Genomic DNA, 17,521 nt, shown 5'->3' with positions numbered 1-17,521 from the left:
TAATGGATCTACCCATAATCTATCAGGTCCCATGTCCACAGCAAACCTTAATGCAAAAAAAGCCCATTTGGGTAGAGCCTCTGCAACAGGCCTGGTAATAGTCAATAAAGCATATATTTTAATTGGGCTAAATGAATGATATCATGACATAGAAAGTCATCAATTATCAAAAAAGCAGAAGACAAAATATCCTGGAAGCACAAGGTTAAAAGGGAGTTTGAGAAGGTAGGCATACTTGAATCTAAGAAGCAGAAATGCAGGTATATGTTGTAGGTAGACACAATGACGTATATGGAACTACTTGAGTATGAGACAGAAAGAAACAAGTTGGATGCAGTGATAGATTACAACATAGAGAAGTTAGCACTCAATTCATTTATTCCAACATTCAACAAATGTTGATAACATATCAGGCACCAAAAACAGTACTGATAAATAGCGATCTATATCCTCAATAGTCTTATGACCTAGAAGCCTATTTCTAAATGTGTAAATAAATAAGCACCATAATATGTTACAGGGGCTATGATAGACTTATGCGAGGCAGAAGATAGGGCAGAAATAATTAGAGAGTGTGACTTAATCCTTGGAGTGGGGAGCAGAGACCGGGAGGAGAGTCTTTGTACTTACAATCAGATAGAATAAACAGATAAGCAAACCAACAATTATGCTACAATGTGCCGAGTGCTATGATAGATGTGTGTCTAGAGAGCATGCTATGATTACCAACCTCGCCTGAGAGATCAGGGGCAAAGCAGGATATATATATATATATTTTTTAAATATGGAATACTTCACGAGTTTGCGTGTCATCCTTGCACAGGGGCCAAGTTAATCTTCTCTGTATCATTCCAATTTTAGTATATGTGCTGCCGAAGCAAGCACAAAGCAGGATATTTTAATGCAACTGTTAACGACTGTGGACAATCTATAGCCTAAAAAATGTTCTTTAATTAAGTGTTTATCTTTTCACATTATTGAATACTGTATGGAATAGATTCCTTCAGCATGTCCTTGAACCTCATCCATGTCTCAATGTCTCCCCATCCCTAATAAGCCCAAATGTTTAGATATGGGAGTAATTCAGGAATGAACGAATTCAAGGATCAACTTACTAACCGAGACAGATGAGGTATAAGGCCTTGATTATTAGGGGCACACATAGTTGGGATGTCAGAATATCTACAAAGTCAAAAAGTCAGGTACCAGCCAGGAAAGACTTTCAGTAGGCATGAGCTGAGACCTGAAGGAATACTCAGAGTTGGCCAATTGAGGAAGCCAGAAGAAGTGGAAGAAAACTGTCACAGGCAGCAGGAGAGGATAGGTAGGGATGCAGGAATTTGAGAGAATGTGATTTGGTCCTGTGCTGGATGGCTAGAAGGCAGGAAGCCAGGGCAGGAACCCACAATGAAGGAAACTGGTAATCAGGGACTAGAGTAGGCAGCTGAGGGTTTGTGTTTTTAATTAAGTGTGATTATCATCTTGAACACTACTGAAGGACTGTAAGCACAGGAGAGGAATGCTGCTTTTTTCCTTTTATGTCTATCAATGCAAGGTTAAAATCCCTCCCATCTCTTTGCCAGGCCTGCATTTATTGTATTCATTTATTATGCATATTGTGCATCTCTAGCTAAAACTGTGCTCACAGGTTCCAAGGATTATGCAGAAACACAAATTATTCATAATTTGAAGTTCCTGAAGTATTTTGCAGAGTCTCAGAAAAATATCTCTATGCCAGAGTATCTCCTGTGGCAAGTAAGGTGCTTTCTTCACACGGGACTTGGTCCACAAGAAATACAGAGCATAGCTTCTCTTGTTTTAGCTTTTGCCCATGAAAAGCAAATACCTATCAGGAATTTTGCTCGGTATGCTTAAACCTCTGCCTAGGAGAAATAGACATAAATGCTTTGCAGTTGTAGTTCCTGAGCCTGTACAAACTCAATCCAGTCTATTAAACTTCCAGATATTAGAGGTGGAAGGATAACTGAGATCCTAATTCCCAAATCCTTAAATCAACTTCTGTAATGCCATCTTGCTCAGTTACTAAAGGATAGTGTGGGTTAGGGGTTGAGTATTTAGCTCAGAGAATAATCTCACAGAGCAGTTCTCAAAGTGTGGTGCATGGATTCCTGGAGTTCCCTGACACCATTTCAGGAAATTATTGAGCCCAAAACTATTGTCCTAATACCCTAAGATGTTGTTTGCCTTTTACATTTTGTTGATATCTGCACTAATGTGACAAAAGCAATGACTGGTAAAACTACTGGCACCTTAGAACAAATCAAGGCAGTGGCAACAAACTGTCCCATTAATCATTGTATTCTTCACTGACACACCCTTGCAATTAAAAAGAAATAAAAAGCTCATTTCTTCTAAGAATGTCCTTTACAATGCAGGAAAAAAATTTCATCTTGTGAGCACATCTTTTTACTAGTCTAAGTTACTAAATAGGAATTACACATAAAGTCCTTTTACTTCATACAGAAGTATGATCATTATCTCAAAGAAGACCCTTTTAGGGTTGTCACAGGGAAGAGTGATTGAGTTACAAGCTAAACTGTCTCCTGTTTTATGAAGCATATTTTTATTTAAAAGAATAACTATTATTATTAAAACTTGGAAATTTGTAGGTGTAAAATAACATTGCTTTTCTCACTAACTTTTGTTTTAAAAAAGGTACAGTCTGCAAAAAATGCTAATTGCACTGACCTGTTACGTGTTTATTATTGTTTTAAAATTAATTAACTTTTATACTTTCTCAGTTTTAATTTCTAATATAGTAAACATTGATAGATTGAATATAGCAAAAGCCTTGGGGGATCTTCAGCAATATTTAAGAGTCTAACGGGGTCCTGAGATCAAAAGTTTGAAAACTGCTACTTTATCAAATGCCCATTTTTATCACAAGTTGAAGTTTGGGACCCTAAACCCTATTTAAACTCTCACCACCTGTGAGCTCTGCTAGGCAAGGTATGAGCCTAGGGATTCCCTTCCTGTTTTTTTTCCTTAGGCTTTTATGTTTTCTGACTCCACTGCTAAATGAGTGAGGCCGGGAGGACGGCTGAGCCCAGACGCTGAACATCTGACATGGGAGATGTGTCTTTGGACCTATAAGGGAAGAGCATGGGGCTCGTCCCACAATAACCTGATCCCCAGGCCCTTGGCCCAGCGGACCATCGGTGACTGTGAGAGCTTCTTCTTGGCAATAGAAGAAGGGAAGGAGCCCAGTAGCCTTCTCACCACCATAGCAATGGATCTTATACAGATTCTTACGATCTATCCCAAGAAATTCTGAACGACTGGATAGAACCCTGGAATCAATATTTTTAACTAGCAGCCCAAATGATTTTGAAGCAAATGGTCCCGGGACCACATGCAGAGAACTCTGCCTTATATGTGAGAGTGCGTTCCAACCGCGGCCAATATGAGAGGAAGGTCTCGGTGAGCTTAGAGCTAAAGGTTAGTTGATTATTGATCCCAATTTTTCATTGCATCTAGAAAGAATATCTTGCCTTGTGATCTTACACAGATTAAATCAAAGTCCTGGTTGCCATCAGGACATGATAATTGACCTGATTAATTCTGAGAGAAGGAAAAAATGGATTTATCAGTTTGGGATCCTAGCTAGGAAAGTGGACTCTTGAGGCAGACTCATTTTGAAAAAAAAAAGCTGGCACAAAATGAAATCAGTTACCATGTTCCAGTAGGCTTGTCCAAATTTGTCTAGTTTTGAGGCATCATTTGCTAGGTTACACTCAAATGCCCATGACGATAATATCTGAGTGCCCTTCAGGCTCTTGAGGAATGTCCAATTCATGTAACTGTCCAGAGAGACATCAGCTTGTTTGTCTTCACACAGAAGTGGAATGAGTGCTACTATAGCTAGAACCTATATTGAAAAATCATTAATGCTATGTTTTATGCCCATGTGATTTGTGTGAGCAATGATTTTTAGAAAAGGCCGAGAAGGTCAATACCACATTTGGTGCACCTCAGGATTGTGGCCACCTTGTCACAAATAAACAAATTAGCATTTTCCTTTATAAATTAACCTTTTGTGTCCTAGATTTAAAAACTTCTAGGATTTACCCCCCAGCCTCGGCTCTCCTTCTACTGTCATTATCAGAGTTCTCTCTCAAATTAAAATCTATTTCCAGTCTCCTCCTGTTGGACTGCTCTTCTTTATTGAGTGCCTTCCATGTTCTAGGCTTTCAGTTGGATGTTTGTCACTTGTTCTCTCTTTCCTTACCAGAAACCCTTAGTATTACCCTTATTCTTCTCATTTTGAACTTCAAAGAAATGAGGCTCAGAATGCTTAAGCAAAATTGTGCAGGCTGAGAGGCTATTCCAGCTTTGCCTAAGCTGGAAGCCTTGCCCAGTTGGAAAAATCTGACTCCAAAGCACATATTCTAGCCACTCTGATAGCTGAGGGTGCTTGGCTACACTGATAGTATCAGACTTTCTAAATCTGTTCCCCTGGCTTGTAACCACATGGGCCTGCCTCTTTCCCATAGTGGTACAATGGGACTCTACTGGAAAACAAAGTATATAGCAGGGCTAGTTAACTTGGCTTCACTAAAGTCACATCAAACCTCTGTGTGGAGTTGGAACTCTTTAAACAATGCCAAAGATAGCTTTGTGTCAGGCAGTTTAATCCCACAGCAGAACAAAAATTAAGAATGACTAATACTTTTGGTCTCTTGTCACGTTCTCTGCCAAAAAAGGAAAAAAAAAGAAAATCGTTTCCCAAAATGTCATATTAGGAATAGTTCAGGAATAGTTCCCACCTTGGTTGTACAAATACTACTTCAACATCCGAGGAAGATGCTCTCACAAGGGTGTATCTGGAAATCCTGCTGTTTTCAGTCTCTCGGGTTCTAGGTCCTTTTCAATAGTATGATGTGCTGTGTTTTCTTGGGAACAAACTCAAGCATTAAGCTTGAGGAATTTAAGTTATTAGAGCAAACAGTATTTTTCAATGTATTTTAATGATGAATAAGATTTTTCTTAAAAATAAATTGAAAATGTTGGCATTTGTCTATTGTGCTTCCTTCTTTGAAGACCGTCCATGGTAAAAACAAACAAACAAACAAAAAAGAATACTCTTATCTTTTATGGTGGACTTATAGAATAACTCAAAATCCCCCTTTTTTCTCACGTTCAGATTTTTCAAGTCAGGGCGCAAAAGAGTAATGATTTTCTTTATATCTATTACCTAATCAGTAAGAAATACAACTTCTAGCACTAACTAATTGCCATTTCAGTAAAAAGAGATTTATTTTGCTTGGCCGCTACTTTCTCATTGGTAAGGTAAATGCAAGAAAGTCTGATTTATCTAGATTTTTCTCCACTGAACATAAAGTAATTTTGTAGAATCTGGAGTTTTATTTTCCATTGTATTTTCTTTTTAATTAAAGCTCATCAATGGAGTATCTCTATACCCAAATCACTTCATGTATTAAATTCCAAGAAATCTGAAAGAAACTAGAGAAACTTTCATTTTTACATACTGCAAGGTGTTAAAATCAATAAAGGGGCTGATGATGCAATTAATATGCTAGAGTCCTTTAATGGAAAAAGAGAGAAGATTTTGTGTTAACAACCATCACATCTCTCAGTTAAAGTCATTTCTAAGCCTGTGTCTTACTAAGTAAACTATACATTCAGGACCATTGAACAAGTAGTTGCATTTTAATTATAGTTATTGTTAATGAGTCTGCTTAAATTGGTGTGATTATTATTAATTTAGAGATGTGAATGCTATTCCCTCTATAGCCTCTGTATGCAATGCAACACCAAGCACACATCCACTGGCATGGTGAAGCACTGCAAGAGGGCTTTGAATTCATAGTAACACTCAGAAGATGATACAGGAAAATTTACCCAGGATCTTGTCGGAGATCAAATCTTTCTGTATTCACCCCCATCCACTCCTGTATAGATTTTTCATAAAGATGGCCAGAATAGTGGAATTAAAAATATTTTGACATTTCTTTTAATATTCAATTATTTAATGATTACAAATCAAAATGTATAGTAGGCTTACGGTGATGTGTGAGACACTGTGCAAAATGGTGGAAGATGCTGAGATGGCTGTGGCTTGAACCCTTACATGAAGGAGTTTACATGGGGGGAGGAGGGTGCTGATGATAAGATTTCTATCCAGTTGCCAAGAGGCCCACACAGTGACTCCAAGGTGGAGCCGTCTGCCCTTTAGAGTGAGGCAGGCCTTGTCTGGGTTCTGGGATGGCTACTTATAATTGTAGGAACTTGGGCAAATCACTCTACCTCCCAAAGCCTCAAGTTCCTCACGCATAAAATAGAAATAAAATTTAACACATAACATTGTTTGGACATTTAAATAGGATACTGAATGTTGAAAATCTAGCCTACTGCCCCACATATCATAAGTGTTAGAAAGGAAACTCCTTTCCCCTCTCTTTCACACCAGGTGTCTCACTCCAAAGCTCAAACACATTTCATGTGGAACACATGTTCAGCTTGGATTCTTTATCCTCAGTGATCTGTGAACTTTTACAGAAAAAGAATGTGTTCCATGTTTACGAACTAATTTCAGTTGGAGAACTGAAATTTAGCATTTCCTTTGATGATGACTGTTGGCAAAAAACCACAATGATATTTGCAGTACTTGGGACTTTTTTTCCTATAGAAAGTATAGATATTTTCATATCACATTACTCTTGTTACTTAGACCTTAGAATATCTTTTATGTTCATCATTATTTTGACATTACAGTAGCTACTGAACTCAGTGTTAGATATTATATTTCATATGTTAAGAAAGAAGTATAGATATTACTCTGACAGATTTTTAGAATGTCTTGATAACTTTTTTTAATTGATTTCCTTTATGATCCTATGTATTTTATTTTATATATTTAAAAGTATTGTACTGAGGAAAGTTCTCTGGGCTTTAACAGCTTTTACCAAAGGGTCCCTGGTATACCAAAAGCAGGTAACTCCCCTCCACCATAGAGACCCAATATCTAAGATCTATTAAGAACTGTATCTGGTGTCTTAGGAAGATGTAATGAGAAAACAATCCTTAGAGATAGGAACAAATACATCAAATGATTGTAGAAATTCTGGGCAGATCTGAGGGGTAAGAAAAGAAAGATAGAGCTTTGAAATACTCAGGGCATAAGTGGGTGAGTTTTCGGTGATACTCCTGCCCATGGCTCAGATGAAGAAAGTACAAAGGAATTTTTGTGATTTGTCCCTTTCTTTCCATACTACACAGCCAATAATCAAATCCTGGCTGCTCTATCTTCAAAATATATCCAAATTCTGACCATTTCCCCCACTTCCGCCACAGCTACCTGGATCCAGTCACCATCATTTCTAAACTGGACTGTTAGATAATCTTCTAACACGTCTCCCCATTTCAAGCAAGGCCTGCAACATTCATAAACTTTAGAAGCCCAGGACTGAAAATGCCTCTCAGGAAAGTCTGAAGTAGAAGCCTTCTCATAATGCATCCCTGGGGTTCAACAGAGAAATGGAAATTAAAGCATTTTGAACATGTGGGATTAAAAAGACATCTCAAAATAAACCCCTGCCTGGGGCTGCCAGCATTGCAAATTTTAAAAATTGAAAGAATTCAGTAATGTCTCAAATGTCAATCACTATGAGTGAGAGCAATTATGCGGAGGTGAATTTTCATTCCCCAGTTACAATGAAGCCCCCATGCAGGGAGAGTTCTCCCGTTGGAGTTTGTTTGCAGGTCATGGACTCAACACAACTGGCAGAGACTGACTGGGTTTCCAAGGCAGCAGAAATCAAGATATCCCCTTCTCTCTACCCCTCAGATATCAGTGTGTCCCTGCTTGGCCAGCATTCAGTAATGGATTCTGAAAATATATATTTGCCTGGAATAGCAACCTATAGCATTGGGAGTGTGTTTCATTTTTAAATGTCATGAGTGCGAATCAGTGCTGTGATACATATGTGTGACCTGTAACCCCTTTAGCAGCAAGACCCAACAGAACCCACAAGGAACCGCTCCTCGTGTTCCAGGGAACATCGGCTCCAGAAACAACTGAAGAGTTCTGATTCTCTCCAGTGGGGTCATCTAGCCAGACATAATTTGGGATGGAAATAGAATAGAGAGTGGGATTTCAGTCTTGAATACAAAGTGGCCTTGGAAATGTTTTAAATAATGAACTGTTTAAACATGTTTTGGGGTCTTTTGATGCAAAGTATTCACCTCAATAATATGCCCAGGGAATCCATAAAGACTGCCAATCACCTTTCCAAAGGAAGACAGAGACACCCAGATGACGATGGGCTTAATGATTAATTCCAACGGGTTAGTGGACCAAAAAGCTAAGTAGGGTTAGTGAGAAAAGCTGTGGTTTTCAAGAGGAAGTACTGGTACTAAGTACTTCTCGCCTCTTGCCTGATTCCCCACAGTTGTCCACAAATTGAGATAAGTAAGCTGAGGAGTGAGCTTGAGAGGAGGATTAGGTATTCAAACCCCAGCCTCTCTCTCCCCTTCCGCTTAAAAGTCAACTACCTATAGGAGCACAAATTGGGGTTTCTTCTACATTGTAAGTTTTACAGCGGCAGCATTGCCAGTGATGGGGTGGGTAAGTAATGTAGGTAAGCACATTTTTGCTTTATCGGTAATTATGATACTAGTTGATCCCATCTGTCCATCTCTTAATTCTCATATGGTTCAAAACTCAGGTAGAAGAGAGTGATTATGTAGCAGACCCCCTCAAGCCCCTTGAACTAGTGGTTCAAGATAGAGTTCCTTCAGCTAACCCTTGATAGAAAGTAACATGTCAAAGGAAAAACCCGCACAGTTAAAGAGTCATGAAAGCCGAGGGAGCCATAAATCCTCTTGGTTGTGTGGAATGAGGATAAATCCATTGCAGGAGTAAAACATGAGGTGGTCCTTGAAGGAGAGGCAGAATTTTCACGTAAGGAATTGGAAAAGGCATGAGCAGTCTGTGCCAAACATGTGAACAGGACTCTGACGGCATGAGCATATCGGGCATACCAGAAAATTTGAGTCAGAGAACAGTTAAGTTTGACTGAAACCCAGCAGGGCCTTGCAAGCCAGCTCAGCCTAAGGACACTGAAATCTTACTCTGAGAAATAAAGAACTGCTAAGGATGTATCAAAGGTCCTAAACATCCTAGTCAGAATCTATCTTTAGTTAGCTGTCAAGTGTTAAGCTAAAATCATTATGAGAGTGTATACAAAATTGGAATACTAAAAGGAAAATAAACATGGCTTCTGTACAATGATATCTAAATTCATGATGCTGTATTCCTACTTCATAGAATTTATGTAAATATTAAATTAACATAGGAAAACTTCAGCTTACTGAGAGCTCAAAAAAGTCACTTCTCTTCTGCTGGATAAGTTAAGGTCCTAAAATTTGATATAGCCCCACAAATGTTTCTCACCCATCGCTCCACTGTAGGAAATAAATTCTATGACCTTATCCTATAGCTCTGTTCTATATCCAGACTGTGTGTTTCAGTGAATCCTCTAAGTAGGCCTGTTCTGTCTCACCAGACCTTCCTACCCTGGCTACTACAGATGGATATAGAATGAGTACCTTTTCCTAGAAAGACTGATCTATAGATTCTACAATGGCTTATGAGATGACCAGTATGAGAATTTTGCCTACCAAGGGTGGTGGTGATTAAATAAGGAAACTTTTATAAGTTGGATGGCAAGATAGATGTTAAAAACAGTGCATTCAAATTTTAATGTTTAAGCCTTCCCAATGAACTGATGCAAAGGCAAAGCCATATTTGTTTTTTGGGTCATACAACTGTGTGTCCTTGTTGCTTCGGGTTTTGTTGTTTTTCTTCTTTCTCTGTCTTTTTTTTTTAATTTTCTCACAAAACTGGGGAAGATTAGTGTTAAGTGACCATTTTCCCCCTCATGGTGAAAGTTTCAATAAACTTTTTAGTGAAGTATTTCCATATATACATATTTTTATTATAACTTTTCCATATATTTTTAAAGATGGTTATCATTCGAGCCTTTTCTGCGTTATCAGTTCACAAAAATGTTATTTTAATTGTTTAAAAAGACAGGACATAGAGCAAAATGTATTGTAAAAAAATAGATGAGATTTGTTTTCCAGTATCTCATGCATCTATCCTCTGGCCAATTGATCGCAAAGCTACTGTGTTTTTCATACTTTGAGGTTTGAGATTTGTGATTATGTAACCTAGTAATTCTCAGCTTTCTGTATTTTCATAAGCCATTAGAAAAATATCCTAAATTGTCCCTATTTCTCTCTTGTCAGTGTAGACCAATCAAAACTATTTTCAACTTCCCCTGCTGGTCTGTGACAGTATTTGGAATCACTAATGTTAATCTTTATCTTTGGGGTGAGTTCAGAGGGTAAATGTGGGAAAAATGAATAACACCTAAAGGCTCACCAACAAATCATCTACAACAACTATTAAAAGTATTTGTTGCAAAACTTTATAAATATTTGGTAGCAGTGCAATGGTGTCTCAGCAGGCAGAATTCTCACCTGCCATGCCAGAGACCCAGGTTCAATTCCTGGCTCCTGCCCATGTGAAAAAAATAAATGCATAACTTTATAAGTGTGGTAAACTGACAGTAGGTGCTGATTTGGAAACCTGCAGTTGGACAGCCCGATCATGTGCACCCTTTACTCAGTGGTTAAAATAAAGGTTCAAAAACTCTAAAATCAGTCATTAAAGCAACAAGATAATGATATAATTACTATGTTCTTATTGAAGGAAACAAATTGATTATAAACTTTTGAACTACCATATGCATACCTTAAACAAATACCATGGGTGATAGTCACACAAAAAGTATTGGATCAGATTAGATGTACCAGTTAAACCACCTCTGATAAGGGAAAAAAGATTTTATTTGTTTCTATTATTTTACAACTCTTGCTCCATGTAGGACCATTATCAATAGAATTGAGTTTAATTATGATCTGTTTTTATTATTACAGTTCTAACAAGTTATTTTCTGGTTTAAGGTGGGGGAAAATTTCAATCAAGAATACATGCTTAAATATTTTAATGAAATAATGTTGCCATAAAATATAAGTGCTAATTAAAAATCTGAGAGAGCATTCAGTTTCATTTGCTGTACTGTTGCATTACAATGAAGTTTACCTTAAAAGAGTGCACAATAAATGATTTATGGTGTAATAACATATTAAAACAGTAGTTTGTGCTTTGAAAATAGCATTTCTAATTTCATAGTGTGAACTTTATTACTTTCCCTAAAAAGACAATGTCTTGCAATATTACTTGCTATAGTAAACATTGGGGAGCCTAAAAGTAACTGTCTAAAGCAAGTTTGCGATATTAATAAGCTTCATATAGAGAGATTTTATTGTCTTGTTTGAGATTTTCTAAGGCTTAAAACTGGCCCTTTTCCTTGTATTTGAGGGGAAATATTAAACCAGTAGTTAATGCTTTCAGAAACTGTAATCATGAACGCAACTTCAGTCCAAACCGAGAATGTCCAAACCTAAACAATTACTCATTGTTTCTCTCCACCTGCCACCCCAAGACAATCCTGGCAACTCCATTTTGAACGTTTTCCATTCCTTTCTGTGGATCTAACATATTTCTCAGTGTCAGGGAGGCACTGTGGAAGTGGAAGCACTGTGATTGCAACTTGGACTCTAGACTGAGTACCTGGCTCACGTTCTCACTCCACCTTGAAGTCTCTGCAGGACCTATTCACGTCCTCACCTTCCCTCTGCCTCAGTTCCCTTCCCTCTAAGATGTGATTAGTAACGGTATGTCCTTAAAGTTTAGCTGTGATTAGGAGTTCATATGTTAAAAGCACTTAGAACAGAGCTTTAAACAGTAAGTACTAAAAGAGGCATAAAATGCTAGCTCTTATCATTGTTAAAGAGTCAGTGGCCATTCTCCTAGCCCAGCCCTGGAACGTGGCTCTTCTAAAATCCAGTTGGCAAGGAAAGCAAAGTATTTACTCATCTAATCTTATGAATCAGTCAAGAGAATATATAGTTGGTTTATCTCTCTTCACTTTCTAACAGGTTAGATCTCCTTAAATATTCTCATAGTCATTCCTGACTCTACCAGTAAATAGAGGAATGCTTTATTTCCCCTCTCCAATGAGAATTCTTCTTCTCTGTAATTCAAATCTGTCTATAAGACAGATATCTTCAAGTGCCTGATCCAATTCCCTTAACTTCCTTCATAAATATCTTCCCTAATCATTCATTCCATTGAGATTCTTAAAGGTGCATGAACTTTATAATTTAATTCTGTGTAGCTTTTAAAAGCTTTCTTTTTGTTAACTGTCAAGTATGAAATACGTAAGAAAAGACCATATAACATATGTAATGTTTACAAATAATTACAAAGCAAATACTCATGGAACCACCACTCAGATCACAAACTTGAATGCCGCCAACCCTGGAGAAGACTCTAGCACCTTTCCTTGCTCAAAACCCAGAAGCAACCAAAACGCTGACCATTGTGGGAATTTTCTCACAAACAATTTAGTTTAGATTCACTTGTTTTTGAACTTAAAATCCACATAATTATACTGCATGCATTTTTAGTGTTTCCTTATATGGATTATTTGGTCTTCCAATTTTATCATTACTGGAAGAGATATGCTAAAATATTTTGCTATGATTGGGGAATTTCCTTTTTCTATTTGCATTTCTGTCCAGTTTTTGCCTCACATAAATTGAATTTATGTTATTCAGTGCACATAAATTTGTATTTTTTGTCTTTCCAGCGAATTGAATTTTGATCATTATGAGATGGTATTCTATATATACAGTAATTCTTTTTGTCTTAAAATCTCTTTCTTCTGAAAATAATATTGGAAAGCAAGATTGGTTTTTTGTTTGTTTGCTTGTATATATAAGGCTTACCATTTCATTTCTGTATTGTCAATCTTTCTATATTTTTATAGTTAACACTTTGTAGCTAAGATTTTATGGGTTTTTTTTTTTCTTTTTTCTTTTTTTTTGCCTTTAACACAATCTCACTATATTTTCTTTTAAGTAGAATACCTAGTATATTTAATTTATTACTGACAAATTTGGATTAAAATTTGTCAAATTTATGTGCTTTCTTATTGTCACCATACTTTCTGGGTTATCTTTTTCCTCCTTTTTTTGCATTATTTTGGATTTCTTTTTTTTTCTGTTTTTTTGTGTTTTTTTTTTTTATGCGTTCAACTATATTGAAATTATGTGTTTCGTTCCTTTCTTTGTTTTGATTTAGGGTTGTATGTCAGATTGATTTATGTACCCCAGTAAAACATGTTCTTAATTTTAATCCGTGTTCCTGTGGTTGTGAACTCTTGTGTAAATAGGGCCTTTTGTAGATGTTTTTAGTTGAACTGTGGCCAACTGCATTGGGGTGGGTCTTAACCCATATAAACCGACATTTTATAAAGAGAAGAAACCGGAAGCCGGAAGTCAGAGAAACTTGAGAAGAACGAAAAGCAACGAAAAGCGGAAGTGAAGGAGAAAGGGCCGCAAGGAGAAGACAGCACCTTGTGAGTGGAGGCGGAGCAGCTGCCAGCAGCACAGCCCCAGCACACTAAATGTTCCGCAGAAAGCAAGCCTTAACGATTTCGGACTTTTAGCCTCAAAATGCTTGCATGTTGTGTTATTTGTTTTAGCAATACAGCAAACCAAGCTTGGCTTTTTGTTTGTTTAGGCTAGAAATTACAGTATTCACAATTAATTTATTAAAGCTTGAGATTAGTGTTTATTTTCACCTCATTCTGAAAACTGCAAAAAGCATTGAACACTTCGACTCTGTTTCTCTCTGTGTGTCTAAATACTTATTATGAATGACTCATATTATAGATAGCTTTTTCTAAATGTCATGGTCTATTTTCTCTGATTTATAGAGTTAATATTCATTTAGATGTCCTTCATATTCCTACTTTTCTTTCTTCATCCTTTCTTGCATCTCAGATTTTCTCTGAGAAATTACCATGCTTCTGCTTAAAATATATTTCTTAGAACATATATTCTTTTATTTTCAAATGTAATTTTATTGAGATATATTCATGTACCATACTATCCATCCAAAGTACACAATCAGTGGTTCACAGTATCATTCCATGGTTGTGCATTCATCACCATGATCGATCTTAGAACATTTCCATCACTCCTGAAAACAAAAATTAAAAGAAAATCCTGAGCATCCCATTCCTCTTACCCACCTCATTGGCCCTAGTATTGTACCCAATTTAAGGGCTTACAATAAAGGTACATTTTACTAAGGCAGTACAGTATTGTCAGAAATAGATGTAGTAACTGTAGATCAGTGGAACAGAATGAAACATCCAGAAGTAGATCCACACAACATGGGCAACCTATCTATAACTATCTATCTATCTATATATCTATCTATCTATCTATCTATCTATCATCTATCTATTTATTTTTGTGTAGCTATACAATCATTATCAAAGATCAGGGTTACTGAATTACAGCTCAACAATTTCTGGTATTTTATTCTAGCTATTCTAATACACTAGAAACTAAAAAGAAATATCTATATGAGTCAATAGTCATAATCATGTGTTAAATCCAAATTTTGTCATTATGCCTCCTCCTCATTTAATCAGTCTCTCAATCTTCAGGGATATATGGGCAATGACCATTTTAACTTCCTTATCCTGAAAAGGGGTGTTGACCTTATGGAATGAAGGAATGAAACTGGTTGATGTTCTTGGAGAGACTGGTATTTCTGGTTTTCAGGACTTAGCTGGTATAGGAACCGTCTGGAGGCCTTAAGTTTCTGAAAAAATAAACTTACTAGGTAAAATATTTATACAGACTCATAGGACGGGCAATGGTGGCTCAGTGGCAGACTTTTCGCCTGCTGTGCTGGAGAGTTTTCAATATCTGGCTGAAGCTTGCATAAGAGCAGCCTCCAGAATGACGTCTTCATTCTATTTGAAACCTCTTAGCCACTGAGGCTTTATTTTGTTCTATTTCTTTCCCCCTTTTGGTCAAGAAGGCATTCTCAATCTTCATGAATCTAGGGTCAGGCTCATCCCTGGGAGTCACGTTGTTCTAGTGTGCTAGCTGCCAGAATGCAATATACCAGAAACAGAATGGCTTTTAAAAGGGGGAATTTATTGACTTCCGGAGAAGATGGCGGCTTAGTAAGACACGTGGGTCTTAGTTCCTCCTCCAGAAAAGCAACTAAAGAAACAGAAACAATACGAAACAGCTCCCAGAGTCACGACAGAGACCAAAAAGACAGCGTACCCCATTCTGGAACGGCTGAACGTGCAGGGAGAATCCGCTGCGGTGAGATACCCGAGGGGCGGGCGTTTTCCTGGCTGGGGCGGCTGGCGACTAGGGTCCCTTCCACGCACGTGGCTCCCCGGTCTGACTGGGAACGTTGGATAGCAGGGCCCTCCTGCCACGCTTGGCGTCTCGGGCCAGCTGGGCAATTTGGACCGGCACTCCCCCAAGCCGCGGAGGCCAGCGACCCCCGCCTCCACGTGCGGTTTCCCGGGCCGACTGCCCCGCAGACAGACGAGCACCACCTATTGGGCAGGAAAAGAAAAACAGCCCAGAGATTTCACAGAAAAACCTTTCAACCAGCTGGGTCCCACACCCAGGGAAATCTGATCAAATGCCCAGACACCAGCAGAAAATAATGGATGACGCTCGGAAAATTGAAGCTATGGCCCAGTCAAAGGAACAAACCAATAGTTCAAATGAGATACAGGAGCTGAGACAACTAATGCTGAATATATGAACAGAAATGGAAAAACTCTTCAAAAACCAAATCAATAAATTGAGGGAGGACATGAAGAAGACATGGGCTGAACAAAAAGAAGAAATAGAAAGTCTGAAAAAACAAATCACAGAACTTATGGGAGTGAAGGACAAAGAAGAAAAAATGGAAAAAACAATGGATACCTACAATGGTAGATCTAAAGAGACAGAAGCTACAATTAGTGAACTGGAGGATGGAACATCTGAATTCCAAAAAGAAACAGAAACTACAGGGAAAAGAACGGAAAAACTTGAGCAGGGGATCAGGGAACTGAATGACAATATGAAGCGCACAAATATACGTGTTGTGGGTGTCCCAGAAGGAGAAGAGAAGGGAAAACGAGGAGAAAAACTAATGGAAGAAATTATCACTGAAAATTTCCCAACTCTTATGAAAGACCTAAATTTACAGATCCAAGAAGTGCAGCACACCCCAAAGAGAATAGACCCAAATAGGCGTTCTCCAAGACACTTACTAGTTAGAATGTCAGAGGTCAAAGAGAAAGAGAGGATCTTGAAAGCAGCAAGAGAAAAACAATCTGTCACATACAAGGGAAACCCAATAAGACTATGTGTAGATTTCTCAGCAGAAACCATGGAAGCTAGAAGACAGTGGGATGATATATTTAAATTACTAAAAGAGAAAAACTGCCAACCAAGACTACTATATCCAGCAAAATTGTCCTTCAAAAATGAAGGAGAAATTAAAACATTTATAGACAAAAAGTCACTGAGAGAATTTGTGACCAAGAGACCAGCTCTGCAAGAAATACTAAAGGGAGCACTAGAGTCAGATACGAAAAGACAGAAGAGAAAGGTATGGAGTAAAGTGTAGAAAGAAGGAAAATCAGATATGATATATATAATGCAAAAGCCAAAATGGTAGAGGAAAATATTATCCAAACAGTAATAACACTAAAAGTTAATGGACTGAATTTCCCAATCAAAAGACATAGAATGGCAGAATGGATTACGACCCAGCAATACCACTGCTAGGTATCTACTCAAAGGACTTAAGGGCAAAGACACAGACGGACATTTGCACACCAGTGTTTATAGCAGCATTATCTACAATTGCAAAGAGATGGAAACAGCCAAAATGTCCATCAACAGACGAGTGGCTAAACAAACTGTGGCATATACCTACGATGGAATATTATGCTGCTTTAAGACAGACTAAACTTATGAAGCATGTAATAACATGGATGGACCTAGAGAACATTATGCTGAGTGAGTCTAGCCAAAAACTAAAGGACAAATACTGTATGGTCCCACTGATGTGAACCGACATTCGAGAATCAGCTTGGAATATATCATTGGTAAGAGTTAGAAACAGGGTAAGATAATGGGTAATTGGAGCTGAAGGGATACAGACTGTGCAACAGGACTAGATACAAAAACTCAAAAATGGACAGCACAATAATACCTAAGTGTAATGTAACTATGTTGGAACACTGAATGAAGCTGCACCTGAAATATGGTTTTTTGTTTGTTTGTTTGTTTGTTTGTATCTTCTGTTTTTGTTTTTTTCTTTTTCCTTTTTTTATATATATATATTTTATTAGTATTATTATTTTAATTCTCTTCTCTATATTAACATTCTATATCTTTTTCTGCTGTTTTGCTAGTTCTTTTCCTAAATCAATGCAAATGTACTAAGAAATGATGATCATACATCTATGTGATGATACTAAGAATTACTGAGTGCATGTGTAGAATGGAGTGATTTCCA

At 37.6% G+C, this 17,521-nt stretch overlaps 1 non-coding gene across 1 annotated transcript; it reads right to left on the bottom strand.

Annotated features, from left to right (window-relative positions):
* Positions 1–778: 778 nt before the first annotated feature.
* LOC143662886 (U6 spliceosomal RNA) lies at positions 779–885 on the bottom strand. The gene has a single exon (XR_013165654.1). It is a non-coding gene; the product is annotated as a U6 spliceosomal RNA (small nuclear RNA).
* Between the last annotated feature and the right edge of the window lie 16,636 nt (positions 886–17,521).

This window comes from Tamandua tetradactyla, chromosome 18 (assembly GCF_023851605.1).
Source record: "Tamandua tetradactyla isolate mTamTet1 chromosome 18, mTamTet1.pri, whole genome shotgun sequence".
NCBI lineage: Eukaryota > Metazoa > Chordata > Mammalia > Pilosa > Myrmecophagidae > Tamandua > Tamandua tetradactyla.
This window is presented reverse-complemented; position numbering and strand designations above follow the sequence as displayed.